The sequence below is a fragment of the Sciurus vulgaris genome (genome assembly GCF_902686455.1).
Source record: "Sciurus vulgaris genome assembly, chromosome: 8".
Classification (NCBI taxonomy): Eukaryota; Metazoa; Chordata; class Mammalia; order Rodentia; family Sciuridae; genus Sciurus; species Sciurus vulgaris.
Genome location: NC_136468.1, coordinates 72,474,380 through 72,484,550, shown reverse-complemented (window position 1 = coordinate 72,484,550; position 10,171 = coordinate 72,474,380). Strand labels below are relative to the sequence as shown.

The 10,171-nt window shown below is 38.5% G+C and overlaps 1 pseudogene across 1 annotated transcript; it reads left to right on the top strand.

The window, feature by feature from the left end:
- Positions 1–8,667: 8,667 nt before the first annotated feature.
- Positions 8,668–9,969, top strand: LOC306667126 (tRNA selenocysteine 1-associated protein 1-like; annotated as a pseudogene). The gene has a single exon. The product of its transcript is annotated as a tRNA selenocysteine 1-associated protein 1-like (transcript).
- The last annotated feature ends 202 nt before the right edge of the window (positions 9,970–10,171 follow it).

Below are 10,171 nucleotides of genomic sequence, written 5' to 3'. Positions count from 1 at the left end.
GATTTAATTCCCTGATAAGGATTAACTGAGTGGTAACTGAAGTGGTAGGTGTGGCTGGAGGAGGTGGGAATTGGGGTGTGGCCTTGGGTATGTATTTGTATCTGTCAAGTGGAGTCTCTCTCTGCTTCCTGCTATGGCAAGATGTGTCCCTCTGCCATATTCTTGCACCATGGTGTTCTGTCTCACCTTGAACCCTGAGGAACAATTGGCCTTCTATGGACTAAGACTTCTGAAACCGTGAGCCCTCAAAGAAACTTTTCCTCTTTTAAAATTGTTCTGGTCAGATTTTTTAGTCATAGCAGTGAAAAAGCTGACTAAAACAGTTATTTTTCACTTTTTAAAAATATTGCGTATAATTACAGACTTAAATAGTTTTTCTTTGACTTCTTTATCATTTTCTCTACACTTTTTAGAATGTTAATATCATTCAGTTCCTGATTTTCATTAAGATAATATCTGATAATGACAACTGTTACTGTATAAATTGTAAGCAAATTTTTGGTGCATTTTGATGACTCTCTTTGTTGGAGAAGGCAGGGTTTTAAGGCTTGTCCATCTTCATTAGATCTTCCTCCACAGAGCTAGAGGGGTTACTGATTCCAGCTTCCTAAAACTCTCAAAAACAAACAATAAAATAAACAGGAAAAGTAAACAATTGCAAATGTTCTCTCTTAGAATATAAAATAATTAAATAACATATAATAATTACTCTTATTACCATTACTATTTTATGTGGGGAGGTATGGGGAAACCAGAAAACCCATGTTTCTATCGTTGGTCATGTTTCTAAGTCTGAAAGATACAGAGAGGTATGAGGTTTATGTGGTTCCTCAATCAGCATCCTACCACCACTGCAGGTTTATCAGAAAATTACAAAGGACTAGGACAGGTAAGACAAAGCAAAACAAAACAAAATCTGCGATATTGGTGTTTTTGCCTCCAAGTTCTCTGCAGAACCTAAGGCTCCAGTGAGTTAATACTTATTGTTTTAGTAAACTTTTTCACTGTGGTGACTAAAGGACCTGACAAAAACATTTTTTTAAGGAGGAAGAGAGAATATGGGGACTCACAGTTCAGAAGTCTCAGTCCATAGATGGCTGACTCCATTCCTCAGGGCCCGAGGTAAGGCAGGACACCATGGCAGAGGAATACAGCTCACCACATGGTTCTAGGAAGCAAGAGACATTGTAGACCACAGACAAAATATATACCCCTATGCTCATCCTCAGTGACTCACTGCCTCTGGCCACACCCTACCTGCCTGCAGTTAACACTCAGTTAATCCCTACTAGGGATTAACATGCTGAGTAGTTTAAGTCTCTCATAACTCAATCATTTCACCTCTAAATATTTTTGCATTGCCTCACACATGAGCTTTGGGGGACACCTAATATTTAAATGATAAATTTTGAACATTTAGTCTCATACCAGCAATATCAACATCACCTGGGAACTTATTAAAAATGCAAAAATTTCCCACTCAACCTCATACTCACTGAGTCAGAAGCTCTGGAGAAGCCCCAGCAAGCCATTTTTTTAACAATCCTTCCAGGTTATTCTGAAGTATTTAAGAGCCAGTGGATTCTATCACAGGAGAGCCAAGAGGACTTTGAAAGGACTGAAGTCTAGTTTAAGCAATTGTTATGGTGCTGCTGCTTCTGTGGACTATGTCCCTGCTCTCTTGTCATTCTTCAGAGTGGAGCAACTTTTCAGGGCAGACAAACAACTTCAGAACAAGCCAAAACAATCAAACAACAACAACAACAAACAATTGAACAACAAAAAACAAAACCAGAAACTAAACCAAAAAAAAATTTTTTAAGAATGCGATGCTTAGAAAGACCTCACAAGCAGAAGCACATTTGCTTCTTTTTATTCTGAGAACAAACACATTTGTTCCCAAATCTGGGCCAGTTGGAGATGTGCTACCGGGAGGCAGCCATTTTACAACATGCACTAAACATCAGAGAAATAAGTTAGAAAATGCTGTCAGCTAATTCAGGTTTCCATAGATGACTGGTCCCACGCCCCACCAAGTTATTACCTTTGAACAAACAAACAAGTGAATGATCACCCTCATGGGTGCCAATTTGTCTATAAGAAATAATTTTGTGAGTTTTCACAGAAATTGTGTTATACAACCACAGCATAGCTACCGTAACCTGAGGCCAGGTAGTACAACTTCATGGTTGTAATTAGCTAAATATTTGAAACTGAATAATGTATGTCATGGTGGTATTTACTGGAAATGAGTACTTTATTTTATTAACCAATTCAAATACCTTTATTGTGCCCCTTAAGAAGTTCTCTGGTTTGGAAAATTGCAAGTTGATGACAATTCAAATATTTAAAATGAAATGTTACATTCAATTAATACACTTCTCATCAAATTTGAATAGGGGAAACAACTTGTATTGATAGAAAATTTGCTTTTCTCTGCCACCACTAAATAAATATGAATCATAGATTTCAAATACCAGTAAAAAGGTCATCAATTTTTAGTTTTCTAGAGATGTCTATGTGTTTTCATTTGTCCTTGTCTAGGTTTCCTGTGAACATTTCTCTTCAAGTTGCTCCATTTAGCAGTCTCTAGGGTACAGCCTCTACCTATAGCTAACAATGAAATGTGTGAGTCTGCTTGGTAGCCAAATAGTTCTGTAGGAGAAATCTTCAGTTTTCCAAGGAGCAGTGGTAATTGTTGACTCACCATTTTTGCCTGAAGTAATCCAACAGCTTTCTAGTTGATCCCTCTTATCCCATGCTTTCCCTCTCTAATCCACCCTCCTAGTAGATAAATCTTTCTAAAACTTTTAAAACCTTAACTTTCATCACGTCCTTAACAGTTTCCATTACCTGCAGGCTAAGCTATTCTGTCTTCGTCTCTTATTACATTGTTATATGTAGGTTTTAGAAAGCTCATGAGCATATGTATGTGTTCTTATGCCAGATCTAGTGCTGTACCAGGAAGTCTTCAAAGTCACAGTACAAAACTTGGCACAGTCTCTTTTATGTAATGTCAGTTTTGCTTAATAAAAAATGATAATTTAATCATTTCACGTTCATTTGTATTAACTTTTACAATAAATCAAAATCCTTTTATGCTTGTACAGGACTTTGAGCTCTGTTTTTAATTTTTACACAAAATTGAAAATTATTACAGTGTACAAACACTCCACTTGCCAGCGTACTTGTTATGTTGACTTGTTATGGCGTCCTCCAAAAGTTTACGTGTGAGACAATGCAAGAAAGTTGAGTTGAAGTGGTTGGGTTATGAGAGTCTTAATGTAACCAGTGCATTAATACCTGGTAGGAATTAATGAGGTGGTAACTGTAGACAGGTAGGGTGGGCTAGAGGAGGTGGGTCATTAGGAATGTGCCTTTAGGGTATGTATATTGTCACTGGTGAGTAGAGTTGCTCTCTCTCATTCCCGGTGCCTGTTCTGAGCTGCTTTCCTCCACCACACCCCTCCACCATGGTGTTCTGCCTCACCTTGGGCCCAGAGCAATGGAACTTGCCATCTATGGATTGTGACCTCCGAAACCATGAGCACCAAATAAACTTTTTCTTCTTAAAATTGTTTTCGGGTCCTTTGGTCATAGCAGCAAAAAACTGGCTGAAGCATGACTGCAGCATTATCTCCCATTAAGGCTGTGAAGACCTGGTTTTCTTGGTCGTCTCCCTTGCCAGTGACAGTCCACTGCTGTCTTCAAGAAAATTCACTTTATTGCACAAGGGCAAGTGATTTAATCTCCGCAGTCTGCGGATTTCTTTAACTCCTCTAGCTAGCTAGGTTTACTTCATTTCAGCTTGATTTGACCATCTTGGATAAGTTACTGAACTAGCATCTACCACTGTAGGGATCCCAGATTTTGTGTCCTTAGTATTATGATTTCTACTTTGACTGGATCATGACTGGAATTAGTTCCTAAATAAAATAAAACAATGTATTCTTTTAAAAGGATTTAAATGTTATACTTAAAAGAGAAGTAACATTGCAAACCAAGGACAAAGAAAGAATCTTAAAAGTAATCATAGCAAACAGACATACTATATATATATATATATATTCATACATATATATGTATATGAACAAAGAAAAGAATGATGACTTTGTTAAAAACAATGCTGCCAGAAGAAAATAGAACTTCTTTAAAGTGCTACAACAAGTAAGTAAATAACAATTATTATCCTATATTTTGTTATTCAATAAAACAAAGATGTTAAAGGAAAAATTAGAGAAAATCTGAAAAAAATGTGTCACCAGCAAATATATATACTACAAGGAATGAGAAAGTTATTCAGAGAAAAAAAATGGTTCAGAATGGACTCTTTGATCTGAATAAAGCACAAAGGGTTTTGGAAATGATATTTATGCAAATATAAATAACATCTTGTGTTTGAAAAAGATTTTAAAAGATAAATGATAAAAAGTAACATATCCACATTCTGCATAAAACATAAGCTTGCTGCCAGATATTCCTTCCAGATTAAAGGGTAAATAAACCTTTTGAAGAACCTCACTGACCCTGCCTTGTAGCCCATAACCAGAGGACAAAACCAGAGAAATATTGGTTCAAGAGAGATACGTTAGAGTGCTTTAGCAAGGAGCAGAGTGCTGTGGTGGGGAAGAAGCTTGAAAGATTCAGATTTATGGAGGTAACTCTTGCATGCAATAGTATATAATTGAAAATTCCTAGCCATGAGTTTTCATAGATACATATACCCAGCTGATTGCTTCCACAATCAAGATGTAGGGCATTTCTATCACCCCAAAATTTCAGGCATCCACCTTAGCAATAGATCTCACTCCACTGGAGGTCCTAGCCAACAGTCAATCTGCTTTCTGTCAATATAGAATAGTTTCTTCTCCATTTACTTAGATATTTGTATTTTTTCCAGTTTTGGATAATTCTGAATGAAGTTGCTACAAACATTTACATATTAATCTTCATATGAGCATCTATCTGTGTAAATGTACAGGGAAAACAATATTGTATGCTATGTGTATGCTTAGTTTTATAAAACAATGTCAGAATGTATCCCAAAATGATGTGTTATTTTATATTCCTACCAGCACTACATGAAAGTTCAACTGCTTTACATTCTTGGTGTGGTTTAATTCATAATTCATTTTTCCTTGCTTTTGAATCATTACATTTCTTGGTTATTTGAATTCATAGTTTTCATCAAATATGGAAAGTCTTTGGACATTATTTCTTCACATAAATTTTCTTGAAACTCCTTTTGTCACTTCAATTGCACATATGTTAGATCACTCTCAATTGTCCTATAGCTCACTGGCTTTTCAGTTTTCTGTTAGTCATTTTCTTTTAGTGCTTTGGTTTGGATATTTTCTATTGCTATGTCATCAGACTTACTGATTCTCTTAGCACTGTCTAATCTCCGGTTTAGCCTAAGCAGTGCACATTTCATATCTATCTAGAATATGCTTTGCACTCAGTTTAACCTTACTTCTAATGTGCAGCCTGTCTGAAGTCTCCACTGTCTGCTTTGATAATTCCATGGAGTCTCTTCATTCTGGCTGATGGGTACTTGAATGCCTTCTGTTAATTTGTAGTCTGGAAATTGTTTATTTTACATCTTTCTGTTAGCTTATTGCATGCCCTTTGGAATTTTATCCTGTGCTTGACAGCTTAGTATTTAAAAACAAACTTGGAGAATCACCCATGAAAGTTTCTAGAGCTTTTCCTCCCTGTATCTCACTCTTCGCTGTATCTTGCCTGTTGCATTGTAGCCAACCTAACCTTGATCTCTGCCTTGACAGCTCAGTGGATACCCATGCTGTACTTGGGTCCCCCTGATCTTGTGCAATCCAGTGTAGCTCCAGGTCAAAAAATGAGGAAAACTGAAAGACTCACCTCCTCTGTTTTTCTTCTCACAGAGATCACAGTGTTTGATTCCTGAAAGCAACTATTTCACATACATTCATATATTTTTTTCCTCAGAGTTTTGGTTATTACATAAGGAGGACAAGACCTCTTGTTTATTCAATACAGCAGAAGACTTATAAGTAATTTTTTCCCCTATTTTTACTTTATTTCATTTATTTATTTTTTGGTACTGGGGATTGAACCCAGGGATGCTTTGCCACTAAGCTACAACCCTAGTCCTTTTATATTTTTCATTTGAGATAGCGTCTTCCTCAGAAGCTGAGACTGGCCTCGAACTTGCAATCTTCCTGTTTCGGCCTCCTAAGTGGCTTGTATTACACATGTGTGACACTTATTGGGCCCAGTTTTCAATTGATCTTTTTAAAAAATTGAATAGTTTTCTAGTTAAAAAACCATTTATATATGTGCATATGTGTAAAAAGACAGTGATAAGAGGCTTCTTTTAGCATGTGAATGCGACATGAGTGCTGTGCAAATGGGGAGCTTACAAAATATGTTTGGCAGCAAATGGGAAAAAAACAAAACCATTTCACATTTGTATCTCTTCAAGTTCAGACTGTTTAGTAGACTGGGAATTTTAGTGAAAATGTGTTTGTAGAATTTTTTTTCCCCTTGCATTTGTAAGAGGGAAAAAAAGCAGAAATTAAAATAGGCTGGATACCCTGGCATTTTTTAAATTCAGGGGTGATTGATACCTATAATCTTGGTTTTTATTAGAGAAACCAATTCCTTCATAGTCTGATTTAATTCTCTGATATGTTGGATGGAGTCTGTTTCAATATTTGCATTACTTCTGCCAAGTTTCATAATTTCTGCCTGGATATCTGGATCCAGTCAGATGCTCTTTTGACCCCTTTTTATACTTTGAATCCCACAGAATTGTTGTTATTTCTAGGGATTGATAGCAGGATCAATAAAACCACCGAGAAATTTAGAATATTGCTTTTCCCTAGATTATTTCTCTAGGGAAAAGATAATCAATCAAAATTAAAAAAAAAAAAATCCTCACCACATTTTATCTGTAAACAGAATGTGCTGAATTGGAATAAATCTTGGGATAATTTAACTTGGACACTCTGTGATTCTGACCTCTGAACTTTTTTCTATGAGTACTGTCTTTCTGCTCCTTTTTTGCCAATTTTTAATTACTTCCCAGTATCCAGCTAAATTCCCATTTCATCTGCTAAGATTTTCCTGATCACTTCAGTGTACAGTGGTCCTTTGGCCTCTGAATTCTCAGACCATTTTATGACTTGATTATATATTGACTATATATTAATATTTCCTTTCTCTCCTTCTCTCTTTCTCTCTCTTCCCTTCCCTCCCTTCTTCCTCCCTCCCACCTCTCCCACCCTCTCTTTCTCTCTCTCTCTCTATTCTATCTTATTTTCAGTATTGGGGATTGAACCCAGGGGTAACCTCCTGCTGAACTATACCTCCCAGCCTTTTTTACTTTATTTTGAGTTGCTGTCTCATTGAGTTGCCCAGGCTAGCCTCACACTTGCAAACCTGCTGCATCAGCCTCCTGAATAGCTGGAATGCCAGCATGCTCCACCATGTCCAGTGATCATACATTCTCTTGTTACATAATTTATATATTATTTAATGTATAAAGTTTTCATCTTCAGGTATGAAGGTAGAAGTTAGTTACTACTCATTTTTTTCCCTCTCATTCAAGTATTTACTTGGTATCTACTCTATGCCAAACATTGGTGCAGTGAACAGATATGTCCCGTGTTCTTCTGCAGCCTCAGGTGGCAGGGAAGTATGTATTAAGCAAAATACATGTAAGTGTATAGTAATATGATAATTTCTTTGACAAAAAGAAACTGGACTCTTTAAAAAAAAAGGAATATTAGGTGGGATTAGTTAATTTTCTGTGCTTGAGAGAAATTTTCTTATTGAAAGTGATAAGATGAAGAATGAAAATTCATTACCAGGCAGAGGGTGTAAGGAAGAACCTTACTAGAATGACATGGTGTAAACGCACTAGTTGGGAATGATTTTGACACAATCCAGGACATGGAAGCCAGGGTGGGTATGGAGCCAAGAGAACAGCTGGCATTAGTAAGCTGGGTTTGGATAAGAAGGCAGAGGTCAGCTCTGTGGCCCTCATAGCCACATTGCAGAGTTAATTGTAGTCTCATATCTAAAGCAGTTGCTTGATAATCATATTCAGAATGGAAATGAGTCCGGTAGGCATTGACATTACTTAAAAGGTGAGTGACCTAAATTCTCAAGAATACAAACCAAATGCAAAGTCGTGCTAAAATGGTAGTTCTCAAACTTCAATGTGAATCTGTGTGCTGATTAAAAATGCAGATTTATGTCCCTACACATCAAAGATTCTGAGTCCTATTTACTGCATTTTTGTAAGTACCTTTAGTGATTCTTTATGATAAAAGTAGCAGTGACTCTACTATGTGAGCTAGAAGTCTCATCAATCAGTCTTATCCTTTGTTTTTAATGTTATAAGAGAAATGAAGCTGAGAAACTACGAAAGCAACAAGTATAAATATAGACAACTCAATGGAATAAAATACATAAGGCACATCTGTACCTATAAGAACTGAATTCGTTGTACAACAGAATACGGTTTTAAGACCCAAAGTATTAAAAGTTCAGCTATTAAACCCCAAATTACCAAAGTCCTAACTTGATTTTTCAGCATCAAGAAACAGGTAGTGCCCCAGAAAAATCCGGAGCGGAGCGTCGGGCTGGGCCGGAGCTGCGGCGCGTGCGCAGAAGGCGCAGCAGGCGCGTTCTCCCGGGCGGTCCCCGCGGTGCGGCTTGGCGCCCGCGCGCTCCTCAAAGGCCCGCGAGGTGCCCGCCTGGGTGCGGGATGGCGGCCAGCCTGTGGATGGGAGACCTGGAACCCTACATGGATGAGAACTTCATCTCTAGAGCCTTTGCCACCATGGGGGAGACCGTGATGAGCGTCAAGATTATCCGAAACCGTCTTACAGGGCAAAACGTTTTAAACTGAATTATGCCACTTATGGGAAACAGCCAGATAATAGCCCTGAGTACTCCCTCTTTGTGGGGGACTTAACCCCAGATGTGGATGATGGCATGCTGTATGAATTCTTCGTCAAAGTATACCCCTCCTGTCAGGGAGGCAAGGTGGTTTTGGACCAGACAGGCGTGTCTAAGAGCCGTGTAAAGCCAGTGGAATATAGCCAGATGTACAGTTACAGCTATAACCAGTATTACCAACAGTACCAGAACTATTATGCCCAGTGGGGCTATGACCAGAACACAGGCAGCTACAGCTACAGTTACCCCCAATATGGCTACACCCAGAGCACCATGAAGACATATGAAGAAGTTGGAGATGATGCATTGGAAGACCCCATGCCACAGCTGGATGTGACCGAGGCCAACAAGGAGTTCATGGAGCAGAGTGAGGAGCTGTACGATGCACTGATGGACTGCCACTGGCAACCCCTGGACACGGTGTCTTCAGAGATCCCTGCCATGATGTAAACAGGACAAAGGACAAGCCAGGATGGACAACGACTTAAAAAAAATCATGAAAACTTTTGCTTTTGGAAATGATTTGTATGATTTTAATGACTTTCCTGAGATTACTTTTACAACTCTGCTGCCTCTTATTTTGTAGTGAACCACGAGTATGAAAACCAAAGGACCAACTGTTCAAGGTCCCAACAGGCATTTCATTGATCTAGTCATTTGCCCTAGTAGTATGTTGACACTCACACTCCTGGAGAAAGTTTGGAGTCAACAAGTGGATCATTGAATTGAGATCCATTTACTGAACCCTGGTTTAGAAGCCATTCTCAGGCCTCTAAATTTCTTGGGTGAGAACTTGTGGAGCACCTGCTATGTCAGCTAAGGTCTCTGCCAGCAAAGTAGCTCCAGGTCTAGCAGGAAAGGCATGGCTCACTAGAGGAATGTTGGTAGGAGTGATGGAATGGTAGCTGGGCAGGTAAACACCTGGTCACTGTGGGGGAGGCCAAGGCAGGATTGTCAATTCAAGACCAGTTTCAGCAATCTGGCAAAACCCTATCTCAAAAATAAAGGACTGGTAGCTAAGCATGGTAGTCCACACCTTTAATTCCAGAAACTCTGGAGGCTAAGGCAGAATTATTTAAATTGGAAGTCAGCCTTAGCAACTTTGAACCTATCTCCAAAAAGTACTGTGGGGACTAGGAATATAGCTCAGTTGTTAAGAGTGCTTGCCTCCCATGCACAAGGCCCTGGGTTTAATCCTCCACACCACAAAAAAGTACTGTGC